This window comes from Oryctolagus cuniculus, chromosome 9, assembly GCF_051225735.1.
Source record: "Oryctolagus cuniculus isolate XC-2025 breed Fujian yellow rabbit chromosome 9, ASM5122573v1, whole genome shotgun sequence".
Classification (NCBI taxonomy): Eukaryota; Metazoa; Chordata; class Mammalia; order Lagomorpha; family Leporidae; genus Oryctolagus; species Oryctolagus cuniculus.
Genome location: NC_142875.1, coordinates 1,723,857 through 1,746,068, shown reverse-complemented (window position 1 = coordinate 1,746,068; position 22,212 = coordinate 1,723,857). Strand labels below are relative to the sequence as shown.

Here is a 22,212-nt window from a genome sequence, read left to right as displayed (position 1 = left end):
TGTGTGCTGGGAGCGTCTACCCGTGGTGAGCGCGGCTCGCTGGTCTGCCCTGCGCCCCACAGCCCTGCGTCTCCCTCTGTGGACGTGCAGCTGCCTGGCCCTGCCGTGGGGCTTGCTGGCCGTGGGTACTGCGTGCTGTTCTCTGGGTCTTGGGTTGAGCATCACGGACGTCTGCAGATTCCTGGCTGTGAGTGCGCGAGATTTCCCCAGCGCTTCTGCTCTGCCGCGGGCGTGCGCCCGAAGCGGCCTTCCTCCAGGTCCTCCGCGCCTGCTTGTCACGGTGATTCGGCTGGACTTGGCCCAGATGCGTGGTGTGAGTGTCCAGATTGGTTTGTTTGCTGGAGTTGGCCAGCATTCTGTTGTAGCAGAGTTGAGAATTTTCGCAGCTGATTTGAAATGCACGCCTATGTTACCTGACTTTCCTGCTCTCCGCCGCCTCCCGGGAGCTCGTGCCCCGAGCTCGGCCGCGCTCCACCGGGCGGGGGCAGCCGTGTGCGGCGTGTTCTAGTCCACGCAGCAGCACCGCCTGTGTGGTTACTCGTACCTATTGTTTCTCTTCCTTGTCCACATCCACATAACTTAGTTAAGTTTGCAAAACTGTGTTGTTGGACTTTGGAGTAAAATTTCATTTGATTTAGTAAATAATTTGAGGCTAAACTGACAAAATGGGTGTAATGATTTGCTATCTAGGAATGTATACGCTTTGTATTTGATTTATGCTTGTTCCCTCAGTGAACATTGCTCGCTAGAGGTGCACTGCTCGTGTTTATTTCATTTTTCAAGATGTTATGTGGTCATTCTGAGCGGCTTTTTCGTTGCTGATGGAGACGGTGTTTCTGAGTATCTGGCTCCTGCTGATCCACACTGGTGCTGGAGATCCCGTTTGTTCGGGGTTTGTTCAGTTCATGGTTTCAGAGAGAGGTAGAGGAGAAACCCTGATTGGTCAAAGTAGCAGTGCTGCCTCTTGCTCGCAGCGGTGGGCGGTGGGCGCGGCGGCGAGGGTCCCTGTGGACTGCGCACCCTCTCGAGGTGTGAGTGAGGTTGGGTGGCAGGGGCGCCTCGGGCGCCGGTCATCCCAGCGTCTCTCACTTCCTGGGCAGCCCTTCCTCTGCTCTGAAGTGAGACTGCCCACCTGTGCCGTCTGGACACTAAGAGCTGAATCTGCAGTGCTTCTAGCTGGGAGGCATCAGTGGTGCTCCGTTAGCCTTTCCTGAAAGCATGTGTAAGTTTTACTGATATTTGAAAAAGATTTCTTTAGTTATTTGAAATACAGATTACAGAGAGGGACACACACACGGTGGGTGGAGAGATCTTCCATCTGCCTGGTCACTCTGCAGATAACCACAACAGCCAGGACTGGGTCTGGCCAGAGCCAGAAGCCTGGAACTACATTGCGGTCTCCCACATGGTGGCAGGGAACACGCACATTTTCTTTTGCCTTCTCAGGCCATTAACAAGGAGCTGGATGGGAGGTGGGGCAGCCAGGACTCAAACCAGAGCCCATAAGGGATGCCGGCATCACAGGCGGCTGACTGCCGTGCCAGTGTTGGCTCTGGGTTCTCTGGTTATCAATGTCAGAGCCAACTCTGCCTTCACAGGCTGAGACTGAAATCCTCCCCAGACATGCCTAACTGGGGGCTGGCGTGTGGCACAGCCAGTTAAGCCACCACCTGCAAAGCAGCACCCCTATGGGGGCCAGTTCAGCTCTTGGCTGCTCCAAAGCCGATGCACGTGGGCATCAGAAGATGGCCCAAGTGGGTGAGACCCAGCCGCCCGTGTGGGCCAGACCAGCCTGGCCCAGCCCCTGGTTGTTGCTGTCATCTGGGGAACGAACCACTGAATGCAATATATTCTCTCTCTCCGCCTTTCAAATAAATAATCTTTAAACAAATCTTTAAACAAATGGCTTAACTGTGATCTGGGATCTTAAAGCTAGATGATACAATGAAGATGATAATTTCTAATGCTTTATTTTCCAAGAGATTTCTGGATTTAATCTTGGAATTGTATTGACGGTGATGCAGCTTTAGTTCTGTGTTTGTGTCTGGGGTTCCTATACTGAGTTCTGTGTTCATGTCGCCCTGGCTGAGAAGGGTGCCGTCTCTCCCACTCCCCTGTGTGGTGTGGAGTTTTGGTGTGGCTTTGCACACGGCACTGGTTTGTGGGCAGCTAGAGTCCTGGTTTGTGATTGGCAGGTCTGCATCCACATCTCATGGGTCCCTGGTGCGTGCTGCCCGGATGACTAAGTCTGGGGACAGCTGCCGCCGGGTTTGTTTGTGAGCTCACAGATACATCACAATATTGTAGAAAAAAGGAATTAAATGTAAGTTTATTTTAGAACAAAAAATGTTCGAAAGCCATGAACAAGCTTTTACTTTTTATAAAAAGATTTTTATTATTTGTTATTTATATATGAGAAAGAGAAGAGGGTGGAGGGAGAGAGGGAGAGACAGACAGACAGACAGGGAGAGCACATGCCTGTTTGCTGGTTCACCCTGCAGTGCCCACGACAGCTAAGGCTGGGGCAGGCTGGCGCGGGGAGCGGGGAGCTCAGTGCAGCTCCCCTTGGTGAGTGGCGGGGACCTGGTGACTTGAGCCATCAGCATTGCCTCCTAGGGTCTGCATTAGCAAGGAGCTGGAACCCGGAGCTGGGGACAGGACGCAGACCCAGGGCTCTCCAAGGTGGGCTGCGGATGTCTTGAACTGCCAAGCGAAGCCCCTGACTCCCCATGCGTGCTTTTTCATGAACTTTAAAAAATGATTGGTTGATTGATTGATCTGAAAGGCAGTGCAGCGGCGGCGGGGGGGGGGGGGGGGGGACAGGGAGATCTTCTGTTCACTGGTTCACTCCCGGAGTGACTGCAGCAGCCGGGGCTGGGCCAGGCCAAAGCCAGGAGCCAGGAATTCCATCTTGGGTGGCAGAGGTCCACATGCTCCTTCCCAGCTGGACTGGAAGCAGAGTGACGGGGACGGGAACTGGCGCTCTGGTAGGGGATGCCGGCGTCGCAAGGAGCGGTTTAACCCTGAGACCGAGTGTGCCTGGCGCGCAGTACTTTCTGCAGCGAAGTACACGTGCTTTGGTGGCTGCACCCACCTGCTGTCCGTGGGTTGCCGCTCGTGTGTGTCCCACTTCGCCGGCGGGTGCGTGCTCAGGGTGTTTCTTCTCCCTGGGTCCCTGGTGAGCTTGCGTGCAATCTCGGTGGTCACACGTGCTTGCCGCACGTGGTACGGTTGCTATGTGTAACGTGCTTTCTCTCGCTGCGTGAGGCCTGTCTGATCTTTAGGGAGAGGCCTTCAACTTTGTCTTCCAAACCTCGCATTTCCAGATCTCAGTGGGTGCTCCTCAGCGTGTGCGTCCCCGTCTTCACGCCCTACCTCGGCGCCTCCCGGCTTCCTGCTCAGCTGGTGCCTGGGTCCCTTTCGCAGCCTCGTCTCCCTTCTTTTCGGCTCTGGTTTGCGGGCAGCATGGGTCAGGGGCTGTCCCTGAGGGCACGAGGCAGGTCCCTGCCGGGCTGTGCCGCGGCCACCGCTGCGGCCGCCTGCCCACCCTCTGCGTCCTCCGTGTGAGTGCGGTTTAATCACCTCCCCCGCCACGCCGGGAGCCTCTCTCCCTGCTTGTGCGGAAGAGGGAGGCTGGGACCCCCTCTTGCTGCTCCGCCTCCTGCTTGCCTGGGCTGTAACCATGAAGGCGACCCTGGGGCGGGCCCGTGCCTCAGCAGGTTAAGCCGCTGTCTGGGACGCCCATCTGCCAGGTCTGGGTGCCTGGGACCAAGCTCTGTGCCTGCTTCCCATCCAGCTCGCTGCTCCTGCACCTGTGGTACGGCAGGTGACGCTGGCACACCTGTGGCTGACTTGCCAAGCACAGCTGCACCGGCCCCCTGGCCGCTTATTGTAGTTGTCACCTGTGCGTTTTCTTCTCGGCACGGCTAACGGTGGCACTGGGGACAGGAATGATCGCCCATGTGAACTGAAGGACCTCCGCGCCAGGCAGTTCCGGCGACTCGGCTCGGCCCCTCCCTGCGCTGTCACGGTCCTGCCGAGCCCCGTCTCTCCTCTCCAGCTCCTTAGCCGGTTGTTGTTATTTTGAAGGCAGAGATTGTTGTGTAGTGCAAGAGAATAAATAAACTCCCCAGAGCGGAACCCGGCCCCACGCCTGTCCCTCCCCGCCGCGCCGTCCCTCTGACACCTGTGGGCGGGGCTCCTCCCCTGTCCTCTGGCTACACACGGCGTTCTGCTTGCCTTTCTTGCTCTCCTTTTCCCGAGGACGCTGTCATACTGGACATTCTGATCTGGGTGCAGGGGCCCAGGCACCAGGACCGTCTTCTGCTGCCTTCCCGGGCACATCAGCAGGGAGCTGAGTCGGAAGTGGAGCAGCCGGGACTTGAATTGGAGCTCATGTGGGTTGCCAGTGCCTCTAGGGCAGCTTAACCTGCTATGCCACAATGCTGGCTACACGCCCTCGCCTGAGTGCCACACTGCAGGGCTCCCGTTTCCAGATAGGGTTTTGTCATTGTTGCTTTGCTGGCGTGGAAGCCCACCGCCTGAGTCACCAGTGAGGAGCAGCAGTGCGTTCCTCGCCGTTCCGGAGCTGCGAGGGCCACGTGCAGAGCTGGGGCACCTGGTGAGTGCTGGGCCAGAGCCCGGGCACCCGGTGAGTGCTGGGCCTTCTGGCCGAGTGGGCCCCGTGGGGAGTGGAAGGGCACGGGAACTCCCTCCGCCGAGCCCCTGGTCCCGGACACAAGCATCCGGATGCCGTCCCTTCGGCAGCGCCTGATCTGGAGGGGACACCTTCACGTGGTGGCGGTCAGCTTCACAGGGACCAGGCAGGACAGGAGTCCAGGCTGCCACTCTGACCCGACGGTGCACTCGGGCTTCCTTCCTTGTGACGGACGCAGAGCTGGGGAGCACTGCCTCCCTGCACCACACGCTGGCCACCAGCTGGCCCGTGCCCGTCCTGCTCCCAGGGCTCCCACCCCTGCGGGCCGCTCCATCCTGGGTTGCCATCTGTCCCTTGATACCCAGAAAGAAGAGGATCCCTAGCCCTCTGTGCTGGGAGGAGTGGTGGGCAGGGCGTGCGCAGTATGAGAGAAGCTGACGCCCAGAGGTGGCACTGACTGGGGGCCAGCTGCCCCGGGATGCCACAACAGTTGTCATGGCAACCGGTGTCAGAAGCGGGAGACCCTGATTACCAGTGGCTTCACGCAACAGGGTGATTGCAGCCCCCGTCACACAGGGGTGTGTTCTCCGGTGGGCAGGCCCATGCCGCATCCCTTGCTGCACTTCCAGACTCGAGGGCTGCTCCCTGGGCAGTGGGATGTGGGCTTCACCCCAGGCAACTGGGGAGGGTCCCTTCCTGCCCTGGCGGCTGCACCTGCTGCGTTCTGGAAGGAACGGACGAGCCAGGGTCCAGCTGGGCAGTGGCAGAGCGCACCCTGCTCAAGCCAGAATTCCCGAATCCCTCTCTGCTCTGTGTTTCCAGCTGGGATTCCGGTACCTAACAGTCAGGTGGACCTTACACTTTCCCGAGTCTTCCATTTGCCCCCAGAGCAGCCACAGTTGCTTCCCTGTGGCTCCCACCTCTCACCACGGCGCCCGTGGAGCAGTCTTGCTGAGCGTGCACCAGGCTGTGTGCTGGCGTCATAGACAGTGGTCAGGTAAGGGCCCAGTTCCCTAGGGCAGAGCCCAGGCTCCTCTGGAATCAAGTCCTGTCCACGTCGTCCTTGTCCCTAGTGTCCGTCTCCCGCTGTGCTTCTGGTGCTGTGCTCACCACACCCGTGCCACAGACGCACCTGCAGCCCCCCGTGCGTGCCACATGGGTCCTCTCTGTGCCCTTGAGCAGAATACAGTCCCCCCCGCCTACCCACCTGGTGAACTCCAGTTAGCACTTGCTTTTCTCTCAGGCTTTGCTTCCTCCAAACATTAGGCACGCAAAGCGGAGTCCTGCTCCGGTTCTGTGGACACAGCACAGGGACCCCTGCCTCTCAGGGTTCTTGGAGATTCATCTGCACGTAGCCAACACACTCGGCTCCATCTCTGCCCCTTGGGGTCAGCACCTGAGGCAGCTGTTGCCATGTGCCTGCTGTGCGAAGATGGATCACTGCGTTCTATACTTTTATACCCCAGAACGCTGCAAATGTAGTTTACATGTATAGGACAGGGCATACATACCTGCAGATGTATGTGTGACAGGTCATGAGTGTGCAAATGTGGCTTCTGTGGGATGGGTCACGTGTGTGTACCAATGTAGTTTACATGGTGGGACAGGCCATGCATGTCTGTAAATGTAATTGTGTGTGGCAGGTCATGTGTGTGCAGATGTAGTTTACATGTGTGGGATAGGTCATGTATGTGGGACCCATGGTTGCTTTTCCTTTTCTGGAATTCGCAGTTGTCTCCACACCTCTTCCCTCTCCACATACGTGTGACAAGTGGCAGCCCCAGTCCACGTCCCTCCCACGTCCCTCCCACGTCCCTCCCACGTCCCTCCCACGTCTCACCCACGACTCTCCCACGTCTCTCTGTCTCTCCCACGTCTCTCCCACGTCTCTCCCACGTCTCTCCCACGTCTCTCCCACGTCCCTCCCACGTCCCTCCCACGTCCCTCCCACGTCCCTCCCACGTCCCTCCCACGTCCCTCCCACGTCCCTCCCACGTCCCTCCCACGTCCCTCCCACGTCCCTCCCACGTCTCTCCCACGTCTCACCCACGTCTCTCTGTCTCTCCCACGTCTCTCCCACGTCCCTCCCACGTCTCTCCCACGTCTCTCCCACGTCTCTCTGTCTCTCCCACGTCTCTCCCACGTCCCTCCCACGTCCCTCCCATGTCTCTCCCACGTCCCTCCCACGTCCCTCCCACGTCCCTCCCACGTCCCTCCCACATCCCTCCCACGTCTCTCCCACGTCCCTCCCACGTCTCTCCCACGTCTCACCCACGTCTCTCCCACGTCCCTCCCACGTCCCTCCCACGTCTCTCCCACGTCTCTCCCACGTCCCTCCCACGTCTCTCCCACGTCTCACCCACGTCTCTCCCACGTCCCTCCCACGTCCCTCCCACGTCCCTCCCACGTCTCTCCCACGTCCCTCCCACGTCTCTCTGTCTCTCCCACGTCTCTCCCACGTCTCTCCCACGTCTCTCCCACGTCCCTCCCACGTCCCTCCCACGTCTCTCCCACGTCCCTCCCACGTCTCTCCCACGTCTCACCCACGTCTCTCCCACGTCCCTCCCACGTCCCTCCCACGTCCCTCCCACGTCTCTCCCACGTCTCTCCCACGACTCTCCCACGTCTCTCCCACGTCTCTCCCACGTCCCTCCCACGTCCCTCCCACGTCCCTCCCACGTCCCTCCCACGTCTCTCCCACGTCCCTCCCACGTCCCTCCCACGTCCCTCCCACGTCTCTCTGTCTCTCCCACGTCTCTCCCACGTCTCTCCCACGTCTCTCCCACGACTCTCCCACGTCTCACCCACGTCTCTCCCACGTCTCTCCCACGTCCCTCCCACGTCTCACCCACGTCCCTCCCACGTCCCTCCCACGTCCCTCCCACGTCTCTCTGTCTCTCCCACGTCTCTCCCACGTCTCTCCCACGTCTCTCCCACGACTCTCCCACGTCTCACCCACGTCTCTCCCACGTCTCTCCCACGTCCCTCCCACGTCTCACCCACGTCCCTCCCACGTCCCTCCCACGTCCCTCCCACGTCTCTCTGTCTCTCCCACGTCTCTCCCACGTCCCTCCCACGTCCCTCCCATGTCTCTCCCACGTCCCTCCCACGTCCCTCCCACGTCCCTCCCACGTCCCTCCCACATCCCTCCCACGTCTCTCCCACGTCCCTCCCACGTCTCTCCCACGTCTCACCCACGTCTCTCCCACGTCCCTCCCACGTCCCTCCCACGTCCCTCCCACGTCCCTCCCACATCCCTCCCACGTCTCTCCCACGTCCCTCCCACGTCCCTCCCACGTCTCTCCCACGTCCCTCCCACGTCCCTCCCACGTCTCACCCACGTCCCTCCCACGTCTCTCCCACGTCCCTCCCACGTCTCACCCACGTCCCTCCCACGTCTCTCCCACGTCCCTCCCACGTCTCTCCCACGTCCCTCCCACGTCTCTCCCACGACTCTCCCACGACTCTCCCACGTCTCTCCCACGTCCCTCCCACGTCTCTCCCACGTCTCACCCACGTCTCTCCCACGTCCCTCCCACGTCCCTCCCACGTCCCTCCCACGTCTCTCCCACGTCCCTCCCACGTCTCTCCCACGTCTCTCCCACGTCTCTCCCACGTCTCTCCCACGTCCCTCCCACGTCCCTCCCACGTCCCTCCCACGTCCCTCCCACGTCCCTCCCACGTCTCTCCCACGTCTCTCCGTGTGTCCCAGCACCCGGCTCTTGTCAGGTCCATCCAGAAGCTCCTCCTCCTGCCTCTGTGCCCGTCTCTTTGGTTCTGGCATCCGGCCCTCCTCCCACCGCCACCTGGGGACCCCCTCAGCCTTTCTCACATCTCAGATCCTGTGTCCTGCTCCCCTCTTTCCTGGTTCACACCCTCTTTTTGTTGGAGCGCTTCCTTCAGTGGCTTTCTGATAAAGTACATTATTGGTAGATTTTCTGAGATGTAATCTTTCAAAAAGAATCTGCATTCGGTCTAATTTTTATTTGAAACTTTGGGAAGGTGCGGAAGTACCAGCAGGAGTTGGTTTTCTCCAGCATCTTGAGGGTGTCTTTCTGCTGTTGTCTGCCTTCCCTGCGGCTGTGGCTGTGGCTGTGGCTGTGGCTGTGGCTGTGGCTGTGGCTGTGGCTGAGGCTGGTGTCCAGTCCCCGGGTGTGAGCCGACTCCTGCTCTGTGCTGAGGCTCCGTCCTGTGAGTGTCCCATCCATGCAGATTCTCCCGCGGTGCTGGGCATCTGTGGGCTGTGAGTGTCCCGTGCGTGCACTGTCCCGCGGTGCTGGGCGTCTGTGGGCTGTGAGTGTCCCGTGCGTGCACTGTCCCGCGGTGCTGGGCGTCTGTGGGCTGTGAGTGTCCCGTGCGTGCACTGTCCCGCGGTGCTGGGCGTCTGTGGGCTGTGAGTGTCCCGTGCGTGCACTGTCCCGCGGTGCTGGGCGTCTGTGGGCTGTGAGTGTCCCGTGCGTGCACTGTCCCGCGGTGCTGGGCGTCTGTGGGCTGTGAGTGTCCCGTGCGTGCACTGTCCCGCGGTGCTGGGCGTCTGTGGGCTGTGAGTGTCCCGTGCGTGCAACTGTCCCGCGGTGCTGGGTGTCTGTGGGCTGTGAGTGTCCCGCCCGTGCACTCTTCCACGGTTCTGGGCGTCTGTGGGCTGTGAGTGTCCTGTCTGTGCACTGTCCCGCGGTGCTGGGCGTCTGTGGGCTGTGAGTGTCCCGCCCGTGCACTCTTCCACGGTTCTGGGCGTCTGTGGGCTGTGAGTGTCCCGTCTGTGCACTGTCCCGTGGTGCTGGGCGTCTGTGGGCTGTGAGTGTCCCGCCCGTGCACTGTCCCACGGTGCTAGGCGTCTGTGGGCTGTGAGTGTCCCGCCTGTGCACTGTCCTGCGGTGCTGGGCGTCTGTGGGCTGTGAGTGTCCCGTCTGTGCACTGTCCTGCGGTGCTGGGCGTCTGTGGGCTGTGAGTGTCCCGTGCGTGCACTGTCCCGCGGTGCTGGGCGTCTGTGGGCTGTGAGTGTCCCGTGCGTGCAACTGTCCCGCGGTGCTGGGTGTCTGTGGGCTGTGAGTGTCCCGCCCGTGCACTCTTCCACGGTTCTGGGCGTCTGTGGGCTGTGAGTGTCCTGTCTGTGCACTGTCCCGCGGTGCTGGGCGTCTGTGGGCTGTGAGTGTCCCGCCCGTGCACTCTTCCACGGTTCTGGGCGTCTGTGGGCTGTGAGTGTCCCGTCTGTGCACTGTCCCGTGGTGCTGGGCGTCTGTGGGCTGTGAGTGTCCCGCCCGTGCACTGTCCCACGGTGCTAGGCGTCTGTGGGCTGTGAGTGTCCCGCCTGTGCACTGTCCTGTGGTGCTGGGCGTCTGTGGGCTGTGAGTGTCCCGTCTGTGCACTGTCCTGCGGTGCTGGGCGTCTGTGGGCTGTGAGTGTCCCGCCCGTGCACTGTCCCGTGGTGCTGGGCGTCTGTGGGCTGTGAGTGTCCCGCCCGTGCACTGTCCCGTGGTGCTGGGCGTCTGTGGGCTGTGAGTGTCCCGTCTGTGCACTGTCCTGCGGTGCTGGGCATCTGTGGGCTGTGAGTGTCCCGTCTGTGCACTGTCCTGCGGTGCTGGGCGTCTGTGGGCTGTGAGTGTCCCGTCTGTGCACTGTCCTGCGGTGCTGGGCGTCTGTGGGCTGTGAGTGTCCCGCCCGTGCACTGTCCCGTGGTGCTGGGCATCTGTGGGCTGTGAGTGTCCCGTCTGTGCACTGTCCTGCGGTGCTGGGCGTCTGTGGGCTGTGAGTGTCCCGTCTGTGCACTGTCCCGCGGTGCTGGGCATCTGTGGGCTGTGAGTGTCCCGTCTGTGCACTGTCCTGCGGTGCTGGGCGTCTGTGGGCTGTGAGTGTCCCGTCTGTGCACTGTCCTGCGGTGCTGGGCGTCTGTGGGCTGTGAGTGTCCCGCCCGTGCACTGTCCCGTGGTGCTGGGCGTCTGTGGGCTGTGAGTGTCCCGCCCGTGCACTGTCCCGCGGTGCTGGGCATCTGTGGGCTGTGAGTGTCCCGCCTGTGCACTGTCCCGCGGTGCTGGGCGTCTGTGGGCTGTGAGTGTCCCGTCTGTGCACTGTCCCGCGGTGCTGGGCGTCTGTGGGCTGTGAGTGTCCCGTCTGTGCACTGTCCTGCGGTGCTGGGCGTCTGTGGGCTGTGAGTGTCCCGCCCGTGCACTGTCCCGTGGTGCTGGGCGTCTGTGGGCTGTGAGTGTCCCGCCCGTGCACTGTCCCGCGGTGCTGGGCGTCTGTGGGCTGTGAGTGTCCCGTCTGTGCACTGTCCTGCGGTGCTGGGCGTCTGTGGGCTGTGAGTGTCCCGCCCGTGCACTGTCCTGCGGTGCTGGGCGTCTGTGGGCTGTGAGTGTCCCGCCCGTGCACTGTCCCGTGGTGCTAGGCGTCTGTGGGCTGTGAGTGTCCCGCCTGTGCACTGTCCTGTGGTGCTAGGCGTCTGTGGGCTGCAGGTCTGGAGCTGTTTTGTGGGTGACTCCCTCCTCCCTGTTGAGTCTGCTAGCTGCAGCTCTGTTCTTATTTGGACACCAACCCTGCTCCCTAAATGCCTTTTTATTGTCTGTCTTCTCATTTTCTCCCCGAACTCCTGTTTCTGCTCTGACTTCTGGGAAGCCTTGTCCCACTCTGTCTCCAGTCTCAGTACTGAGACGTCACGTGTTGAATCTCGGGTTCGTTCTCTGCCTGATCCTGATCCTTTTTATAGACTTCTGTTCTTGTTTCTTGGTCGGGCGGTGTCTCTCGTCTCTGCTAAGGTTTCTTTTCTTTTCTTTTCTTTTTTTTTTTTTTTTTTGACAGGCAGAGTGGACAGTGAGAGAGAGAGACAGAGAGAAAGGTCTTCCTTTTGCCGTTGGTTCACCCTCCAATGGCTGCTGTGGCTGGCGAAGGCAGGAGCCAGGTGCTTCTCCTGGTCTCCCATGCGGGTGCAGGGCCCAAGGACCTGGGCCATCCTCCACTGCACTCCCAGGCCACAGCAGAGAGCTGGCCTGGAAGAGGGGCAACCGGGACAGAATCCGGTGTGCCGGCACCGCATAGGATTAGCCTAGTGCGCCGCGGCGCCGGCCTCTGCTAAGGTATTAACGATGGTCCTGCAAGCCTGCTTCTCCTCGTGTGCCCTCTCTTCACCCCAGCCGGTCTTTCCCTGCTTGCTCGATTGGCTCTGTCTCTGGGGTTCCTCTGCCCGCTGCACACGGAGCTTTGCCCCTGGGTTGGGAGGAGGCTCTGAGAGGACCGTGGAGGGCACCCAGTCCAGAGGCTCTCGTTGGGCCTCTTGTCTTGATTGCGTCACAGGGCCCAAGGCCTGGCTGCAGCACGTGGGGCCTGGCAGCTCCCGCCACGACAAGGCGGAGGGGACAGGCTCCTCCTGCACCCTCTCCAGGGCTGGCCGAGGACAGGCCTCACTCCCCACGGCCCCAGCGGGACAGACTTCTGGTGCTCCGCCTCCTTGGACTCCCCCGACCCCCAGGTCTCCGGGTGCCTGTGCCAGTAGCCGCCGCGGCGTGGGAGGCCCTGCCCTGCGTGCTCAGCCTTCCCAAGCCTTTAGTCGCTCAGTCTGCCGTCTGCTCTCCACACCCAGGTCATGTCGCTGCGCCCCCCTCCCCCCAGTCTTCAGGATAAGTGTGTGCTCTCCTCCTGCGGGGGGCACTTGGGGCTCGACGCACGCTGCCCACCACACAGTTCCCCTGGGCTCCGCCTGGCGGTGCCCCCCCCCAGGTACTGGAGAGATGACGGATGGATGGCACACACGTGCTGGTGCATGTACTGCATGTGCACGTTTACTTGTCATGCTTGTACACGTGTGCGCCTGCATACGTGTGGACCTCTGCGTGTGTGTGCTTCCAGTGAGAAGGACGTGCTCATGGTTAAGTAAATGCTGAAGAAGTGGATGGATGGATGGCAGATGGTTGCCCGGGTGGATGGATGGGATGGATGGATGGACGGACGAGTGGATGGTGAACAGGTGGGTAGATGATGGATGGATGATGGTAGGATTTAGGCTGGGTGAACAGGTGGATGGGTGGGTAGATGATGGGTGGATGTTGGATGGAGGGTGCTTTGGGGGGTGGTTGAATGGACAGATTGATGCTGAATTTGAACGAAGGTACGGGCTAGCTGAAGGACAGGTTGGAGAAGCCGGGTGAGGCCTCGGGGTTAGTGCATAAGTTGAGGCCCTGGGATTTGTGATGGTTGTGCTGCATGAGGTGTCTGCCCCCAAGGGTGCCGACGCCCACGGGCCTGGCATGAGGTGTCTGCCCCCAAGGGTGCCGACGCCCACGGGCCTGGCATGAGGTCTCTGCCCCCAAGGGTGCCGACGCCCACGGGCCTGGCACGCCCTGAGGGCAGGTGACCTCAGCCTGTGTCCACCACAGCTGATGACTCTGCACCTCTCTTCTATCCTAAAATGCTGAGTTTTCATCAGGAAGAGGGCTTCAAAAAAAGGAATTGCATTTCCTAACCATTTCTGTTTTATTTCTGATATTTTTACTTTAGCCCCAAATTCACACTGTCTGGAAAAAAAAAAAATCCCTGTGAGACTCTGGGCAGTTTTGAGCTAAAATTGCAGGTTTGAGCCAGCACACGCAGGCCTGCAGGGGAGGTGATGAGCTTAGTTCTCTTGTGGCCTTAGCACCTGGACAGAGGTCCTCCACAGGCCTCGCCCCAGAGGAAACCGGGCAACGTGAGAAGCGGTTGTCACCAGAGGGGTGAGGTGCAGCAGCACAATTGGTGTCCCTTGTCACCGGCAGGGGTGAGGTGTGGCAGCACAGTTGGTGTCTCGTGGGCGGGGGTGGATTGCTGCCAGGCATTTCACAGTGCATAGGACAGCTCCCAACACCCATGCACACACGTGCATGCACATGCAATGCACACATAAACACGCAAGCACATACATGGGACACACAAATGCACATGCTGGCACACATGCACGAGCGTGCTCGTGTGCATACATGCACGGCACATGTGCACAAATACACACAAACACCAGCACGCGTGCAGGCATGTGTGCCATCCATCCGTTATCTCTCCGGTCCCCAATCCTGCAGTACTGGTTACCGTGAGCGTGTCCTGCACACGGGGTGGGAGCTGTGGGGAAGGAGGCGGCTCAGCTGTGATTCCCACTGTGGCACACGCTCTCGCTCTCGCAAAGCTGAGACACGCAGATGTGCTTGCTTTACAGCAGCACGCTACACCAGTGGATCAGCCGGCAAATACACACCGTACGCATTGCTCACACAACCCCTCAGAACAAAAACTTCCTTCAGGTGTAACAAGACGGCACATGTGACGCGGGATCAAAGTTGACACGTAATTAGCGCCCCGTGCTTTCAGAAGCAGCGTTAGTGTTTTGAAAGAGCTTACTTGTTATGCGCACACATGTACCTGTACACACACGCACACACACACACACACACGGGCCCCACACGTCGTGGAGCCGCTGGTGAGCAACCTGGTCTGATGCCGCAGGAATGCCCGTGGCCTGCAGGTCAGGCGTCCTGAAAGGATGGTGTTGAGGAGGAGGTCACAGGCAGAGCACCCGTCTCAGGAACCCCCACAGTGAGCCCCTTGCCCTCCCCCGCAGTGTCACCAGAGGTCTGGAGTCTGCTCATTTCCTCTCTATTACGAATTGGCTCCTCTGCGCCATCCCACAATCCAGCAAGAACAAGCAGAAACCTCCTTTGGCCAGCGTGAACTGTTCAGTTCACAGGCGTGGAGCAGGGGAGCCGGGCGCAGGCATGCAGATCTTCGCCCCTGCGAGAGAGAGAGAGAGAGAGAGAGAGAGACAGAGAGAGAGACAGAGACAAGAGACACAGAGACACACAGAGAGAGAGAGACACAGAGAAGCCGGGGGATTCTGAAGGCAGTCGGGGAAACTGGACTCCCTGCCTAGCAGACTCTGCCCGCACATCCCAGACAAGGCACCGCTTTGCAGACAAAGCCCGAGAGTAACTCACCGTCCACGACTTGGCGTGGAATTCTCGCGTCCTAAACAGGGAGGAAAAATGCCCGAAGTTTACCAAAAACGGAAAGTGGTGGGTAGCAGTGGGTGGCGTGGGGAGGGGGGAGGGCCTCGGGAGCAGGGGAGGGAGGAGGGGCTGCGCGCTAATTGGCTTTTTAATGATTCCTCTTTCTTTCTTCTGGCCTTTTCTTTCTTCTTCCTCCTCTTTTTTTTTTTTTTCCTGAGGGGAAAAAGAAAACCTTAAAACAGAAAGGTTAATCTAAGTATACATTTTCAGCTTTTAAAGGCACCATTACAGGACTGATTATGCTAAAAGAAGCGCACCTAGCCCAGCACAGCTGGGTAATGGCTCACTTAAAACCCCTGGTCAGGGTGTGCTCCTGTGATTTCCATGTAAATTGGATCCTCACAATTACTGTAATATGCGTGAAATTCCACTTATTGTTTCTCTTAACATGGAAACTTGTATCACTTAACTCACTGGACGCAATATTTGAACCATTTGCGATCATTAGTGCATTGTTGTTTGGTCAAACCCTTATGGGATTATACCTCAGAAAAGACAGAGGGAATGATATTCACTGCGAGAAAACAGCAATTTTAAATATACGAGGGGCACCGGGAAACTTCCCGCTTTAGTGCGGCTCGGTACTGTAGCTCGCAGAATGAGCCTGTCACCTTCCCGGGACTCCTGAGCCCAGCATGAAGCAGGAGCAGGACACACAGCGGCCCCTGGGTCTGATAGAGAAGCAGGGGAGACGGGGTGTCGGGATTTCACTGCGGGAGTTTCTCCCTGTGGCCCTGGAGGAGCTGCGGGCTGTCCAGCAGGGACTGGTCACCCAGCCTCCCTCTCCGTCCCTGCCTGCCTGCCTGCCCAGCCAGGTGAGGCCCAGCCTGGCCCAGCCTGGCCCAGCCTCCTGCCCTCCCCGGGAGCTGGGTGCTCCCTGACCTGGCTGCTGCTGGCTGCTGGCTGCTCCTTTGAAGAACTCGGAATTCTTCCAGTGCTCAGAGGAAGAAAAACAAAAGGAACGCCGGGAGGCACCATCCCCTCCCAGGACCAGGAGGGGCCCTGTCTGGGGCTGGGGCAGGAGGGGCGAGCTCCTGGGGCCACTCTGCAGCGCTGGGGTCCCGCGACGGCGTCGGCCTCCGCATGGACAAAGCACACGCAGGGTCATTTCTTAAGGCACGATGGGCGCCGCTGAATCCGGGCTTTGGCGACGGCTAATAGAAGGGCACGTCTACGTGATTGGGGCAGTTCGCTGCATTTGTTGTCGCGCCCGTTTAAAGTGAGTGTTTTCTGAGTGACACGATGTGTGGTGTTTCCCAGGTTTTGCTCTCCAAACTTTTAACAGAGACAAACCGGACACTTAATTCTCTGACGCGTGAGACAAGAATGGTCACCTCGCTTAGCTGTCAGCCGTGTCCCCTCGAGGCAGTGCTGGCATTCCCCAGGAAACTGCACGCAGAGTGGCTGTCGTCGCTCTGAGCGTCATGCTACTTCACGCTTCGATAGCCATCTCCTCAGACACACATAGGAAATTGAAACACGCCGGGAGATACAGAAGTCCGTAGCTGCACGCTTGTGTGTGGGAGACGGAGCGATAGAGACATGCACACGGGGGGTGGGGTGAGAGAGACCTGGGCCAGCCCAGCCTTGCCGCTGTCTGCGTCTGGAGTTGACTTGGACTTAGTTCTGGAACTGTGCGGACACGACAGTATCGACAGACGTGCAGGGAGCCTGTGGGAAGATTCCGCGTTCTGCATCCCACGTTCAGACGGCGGACTCAAGAACGGCAGCCGGGCGGGCAGGCACACACGCACACGCGTGCAGAGTGTCTGGGCAGCCCAGGTATCACGCACTCGGCATGTAGCTGGTGGAGTAAGATGCAGCAGTGTCACACGGCCGAGGTCCCGACACCGTGCAGGCTGCCACGCCGCGCAGCTGCTCAGAGAGGACCGGAGGAGCTGCCGGCCCGCTTCGCCGTGGATTCTTGAGCAGGCTATTTTAGAAATTCTAAATTGATAATGCATTCGTAGCTAAAGCACAGGAAACCCAGTGCATTTTTTATTTCTTTTTTTTTTTTAGCTCACATATTTTCAAAGACCTCCTATCGTTAACATTATAATATAGTTAGTTGCTACAAATAATCGGGGCTGATTATAGGAAAACTGTCAGTGTCTGCTCAGGTCTGAAAAGGCTGCAGCAAATGGCTTTTCTCCTCGCCATGGAGACCGGGTCTGTTTTTACGGTTACTCTGGAAACCATGGCCCTTCTGTTGTGAGTCCTTTTCGGTTACTTTAGCTGTTAAACCCTCGGCTGAGACAAAAGCAAGGACGCACGCAGACACTTGCTCAGAAGGAAACTCCCGGCCGGGAGGAGCGGCTGTGGCTGCCAGCCCCTCGCGTTTTTATCAGGGGGGCGGGAGCCACCTCTGCCACCAGCTCGCCCCGCTGTGCCCCCTCCCGCCCAGCGGGCAGAGGCTGCACCCTCTGGCCCCGGCCGCCCCGCCAGGGAGGTGGAGCCTTCCCCTGCCAACACTGGATTCCAGGATCCCTGGAAACAAATGCTGGGGATGGTTTTATAATGCAAATGCCCCGCTGGAGAGACTGCTGGGCTGTTGTTTTAAGAAAGGGGAGTCCCCAGTCCTTAGGGTCATCTCCGTTGGAGCCGCAGAGCCCCGTGCACTCAGGGGGTCGGTGCCCGGGGGCTTGGGGTGCAGGGGAGGCCCCTTTTCCAGCGCCTTCCTCGGAACACGGCTGTTTTCACTTACAAGGTGGTTCAGCATTTGGTTAACGTGCTCTCCTCTCAAAAAGGAAAATAAAAATGGAAGAAAGGAATTGGAATTTTGGAATTTTCTTTGGAAGAACCCACAGCCTGAACAGTCCCCAAGGAAGCTATCCGTCGGTCCCTCACCTGGGGGGACACTGCTGCCAGGGGCACAGCCCCCCCTTGCACGGTTAAACCCCCACCGCTGTCTTCCTCCGCCCTTCTGTTCTGAAGGGTCCACTCTGTGAGCAGAGTTAAAGCCAGAACACTTGGTAACCAAATGAATAACAACTGATATTTGTTAACAAGCAGCAGCCCTAGGAGGGGAGAATGAAAAAAAAGCCCTTTCTTTCCTCCTGCCCAGGGCCTTCCAGTGGGCTGGGTTGTTTGCCATTGAGATGCAAAGAAGTGAACTGGCCGGGCTGGGCAGGTGTGCTGCTCCCGCACAGGGCCTCTGCCCGGAGGCTGCTGGCCCTTTCCCGGGGGTTGCCTGCTGGGAGACCCTCACCCTCAGGGGAACAGGGCTGCGGCGGGGGTGGGGGGGAGGGGGGGGTGTCCTGTCAGAAGGGAAGAGTGGTCACTTGATTTCTCCCAGAGTGAAAGTGGCGTGAGGGTGGGTGAAAGCTGACAAACCGTGAGGAAGCACGCTGTTCTGAGACTTCCAGTCCCAAGGATGTGCTGCTGCAAGTGGGTTTCTAAGTCTCCCGGCTTTGGTTTGGCAAGAGTGCTGACGCCATGGCCCGCCACCAGGCCCGTCGGTGTCCCTGTCAGTGTCTGTGTCTGTCTTCTCGGTGGTTCACTCACCAGCTGTGTGCAGCATCTACTGTGCGCCAGGCCCTTCTGTCACCCCTGGGAAGTGTCCCCTGAGCAACCGGTGAACCCCTCTCTGCTGGCTGCCCTCCCCAGCGGTTAGTGGGTGCTGGCGCTGGTGACGGAGCTGCCTCCTCCAGGTGCACCTCCCTGACTCACACCAGACCCCTTGTGCATTCCCTCCCTTTTCTCAGCGGTCTCTGAGGCCAAGGTGCAGGAAGTCTCTCCAGCAGGGCGAGGGCGCCCTCCCAGTGCCTCCTCAGGTGGCCGCGTTTGCCCGTGCCAGGTGCAGATCAGAAGGGGAGCTGCAGCCTTGGGTGTTTGCCCACACGCCAGCCTCCCGAGCGATCCCTGTGTTTTGGACTTGTTGTCAAAACTGTCACTGAATTTTGGTTGCCTGTGGGTGCATTCGTGTTTTCTGTAATTTTGTCCTGAGTGACTCAGTGCTGCTCCAGAGATGCATCCAGATTCTTCGTTTGCATTTTTTGGTGTTGTCTAAAGATGGTCATGCAATAGGTGTGTCCTCTGTGTAATGTCAGACACAGCTCTGGGGGTTTGTATATTAGAAGCTGCCATCCTTTATAAATTGCCACTGAAAAGTGAATTATGGCTCCTTTGAATCTAGCGTTTTCCACGCCGTAGCTTGTCATGTGTCAGCCCGATGTCGCAAGGTCCCATCAGTTTCAACTTTCCGGTAAGCGCAGTCGCACGGATCCCCGCGCCCGTTGCCATGTTAGCCGTGTACAGCGAGCCCTGCTGAGACGCCCGTGCCCGGCAGTGCCCACGGTCACCCAGCTGAACCGCGAGCCTTCTCTGTTGTCTGCGAGACTGATGTGCTGGGTCCTGGGAGCACCTGTGTGGCCCTAGTGCCAGAGTGTTTCCCCAACTTACCGAAACCTCATTGCTCCTGTTTCACCTCCGCAGCCACACCGCACACCCTGAGGGCCAGGACCGCAACCTAGACGTCCTTGGACTCCTCGCACTCCCACCTGGCCTGGGTCGGGTCCCCTGCTGGAAGGGTTTTCTTTGGCCTGTGCTGGGTCCTCGGCCCCCACGGGGGTACATGGGCACCCTCTTGGGTCTAGGTCAGACTCAGCACTCCACAGAGACTTGGGTCCTGTGAGCCATGAACTTGAGACGGAGCCTCTGTTCTGCCGTGGCTGGGTGTGAGGGGCATGACTGGCAGGTAGCCTTGCAGCTGAACGCGCTCGGAGGGTGGCCTAGAGCCTTGCAGCCCGGGCATGGCCGGGGGGGTCTGCCCTGCCGCGGGGCCCAGCCCTCCTCCCCGAATCCTCCTCCCAGGCTGAGACTGGTGCAGGTCACATACCCACCTGCATCAGACACCTGCCCCTCGCCCTGAGGCCTGGGTTTGTAACGGATGGCGGAACGGCAACTTGGGAGCATCTTTAAATTCAGTTGCATATTTAGCAATACTGTGCTCTGTGGGACAATGGGGCCTTTCAGAAAATATAGACACTGTTTATGGAGGTTTTTTTTATTACATTTTTAATAGAATCCTGTATTTTCTCCTGGCTTTATAACTTGTGCAAAATGTATCAAAAATATACAGAAGTGAATGAACCACAATGAAGCACAGATGTGCAGGATTAATCTGAATATTTTCATGCAAAGGACATTTTATGCCAGGACAGACAATCAGCACGTCCTTTTCCTCCTCTTGCGGCTATCATGTGAATGGCTTCGGCACCCACAAATCGTGTGCATTAATAGGTTGGAGAATCGGTAGTTTATTCATTTGTCTGCTTGAGCCAGAAACAATTGTCGAGGGTGGCGTGCAGGGGGGATCGCCTTTGATGATTCTGTAAATACTTTGTGTAAGTCTTATTTATTTGTGGAAACGTACACAGTTTCCCAAGAGCCTGGCCGAGGTCAGGAACCCCAGGAAAGAAGTGTGGGATGCTAGGCGAGTGAGCGTCAGACAGAGCTCCAGGGTCGGCTCCCTGATGCGCGCGCCCCGGCGCACTGGGCACTGGGCTTGCGGGGCAGGAGGGCCCGGCGCCCTCCCGAGAGCTGCTGCGGCAGAGGAGCCTCCACCTCACCTGGGTGCCCCGCATTCCCTCCGTCCTGCACTGTGTGCTTGTGGGCTGTTTCTGACCCAGTTCGTGGTTCATCACCACGTGCACGCATGTGTGGGCACAGGGCAGAGAGAAAGGAAGAGGAGGCGTGGTGGGTGCCCTGCTGTGCAGGAGCCTGCAGGGGGTCCAGGGAGACCGTTCTTGGGCTGCCCCCATGGTCCTGGAGTTCTACAGGCGGGACTGTGTCTGCACCACACAGGCAGGGGCTGGGGTCCCCGTTAGCCCGAGCAGCGGCAGGAGAGCCGCAGGGAGCGGGCGTGGGGCCTCCCCGGCTTCCCGCGTCCACGACCGCGCGGGAAGGGACCGAGCGGCTCCGCGGGCCCTTGTCACACGGAAGAGCTGAAGCAGGACAGAGAGGCCGTGTGCGCCACAGGGAAAGCCCCGTGCCGCCTCTGTGTTGACACTTTGCACCACTCTATAGGGTTAGGTCTGTGGCACGCACAGAAGAGGAAGTCATTTTATTTTACACAAATCAGCTACTTAAAGTAAATTGAGATATATAGAATTTACCAATGAAATGAGTGATTTGGTGTGAATAAAAGAGGTGGAGTGTTGTAAATCAGCTCTGACAGCCAAATGGGGAAATTGACAGAGCACTGTAATCACTCCCAACATCCACTAAAGTTATTGATCCAGAGCCCCTATAATCCCCTTCACACAACACAAGCAATTTCATATAATACCTGTAATAACGGTGCATTCAGACTGAAGTGGCCGTCTGCTGCATTGTATCTAATGGTGACGCGGCCTCCGCCGAGTGCGTGTGGCTACGGGGACGCCGCGCGCCCAGGCCGCCCGCCTCGCCTAGGTAACAGCTCCGATAAGGGCGCGTGCAGGAGATAAACCGTTCCGCACGCCGAGGAAAACGCGCTATTAATTGCTGGCTTGCTAAATACGACGTAAGGGCCGGCGCGCAGCCTGTGACCGGCCGGGGACTTGATAAACTTCTTGGGCCATCCATCCCCCGCTATCTGATGTGCACTACAAGGGAGAGAGGCGGCTGACGGGTCATTACCCCCTTGCCAGGTGTTTTCCCGTGAAATGTTCCTCCAGGTTTACAAGCTCCTGCTCGCGCTGATGGATTATTCTGCAGCCTTATCAAAGCTTTGCCAGCTCCTCATTAATATATAGAGCGAGCCGCGCGGTTCTATATATCATTGTCTTCCTCGTGGGGAGGGCCAATCAGTCAGCCATTATCAACCAGGCGGCAGCAGGCAGGCAATCAGACCCGACGGCAGAGAATCATGGGAGATCAGGAAGGTTAAATGAGGCTGACAGTTGTGATAATGACGATTATACTATAAATTAAGATATGATGATAAAGGAGAATAAAAGACACAATCTGAAGCAATATTTGGTCTAACATGTCTCTCTTTCTCGCTCCTGTTAAACGGCCATAACATTTATCACACCGAACAAGAATGGACGTTTAACTACCGTGATAAAATGGCACAGCATCAGATTGAAGCCCCAACAAGTTGTGATTACAATGTCAGGCACTTTTCCACTGGGTGAGGAAAAGCGGGAGATAGAGCATATGTTATAATCATTCATGCATTATTCTGTAGAATGAAAAGAAAATAGATCTATTTTAGAAATGTCTTTCAGCCTTCTAGATGGAAAACCAAAGGAAACAGTTAATATATTCTTCTGCCTCCAGGATCATTTTTATCAATGAAACAATGGGAAGTTAAGTGAGAGTTCTCCCCTCGCGCCTTCTCCCCGAACGCCTGTTTACTGGGAGCTGATTCAGCTGCAGCCGGGAGCTGCGTGAGGCCTCGGGCCCTGCTGAATTTCACAATAAAGGCAGCGAGCGTCAGCCTGAGGGTTCCCGTGTGTGGCTTCCACCGGAAGCCAGGACCTAACACGTGAAACCACACGGGGAGCCAAGCAGGCTGTGGAAGTGGGTGGAGGCCAGAGGGGCCCTGCACTC

General features: G+C 58.6%; 1 long non-coding RNA gene across 10 annotated transcripts in view; it reads left to right on the top strand.

Moving 5' to 3' along the window:
• LOC138843746 (uncharacterized) overlaps positions 1 to 22,212 on the top strand; it is a 108,281-nt gene that overhangs the window by 5,655 nt on the left and 80,414 nt on the right. For 3 of the 10 annotated variants that reach the window (XR_016212653.1, XR_016212650.1, XR_016212651.1), the window contains exon 3: positions 3,797 to 4,140. The exons of 5 other annotated variants lie outside the window; for them this stretch is intronic. This is a non-coding gene — a long non-coding RNA (uncharacterized LOC138843746). Of the gene's footprint in view, positions 1 to 3,796; positions 4,141 to 15,933; positions 17,011 to 22,212 lie in introns of those variants that run through there. 2 more of the 10 variants (XR_016212652.1, XR_016212656.1) reach the window with 1 other exon arrangement.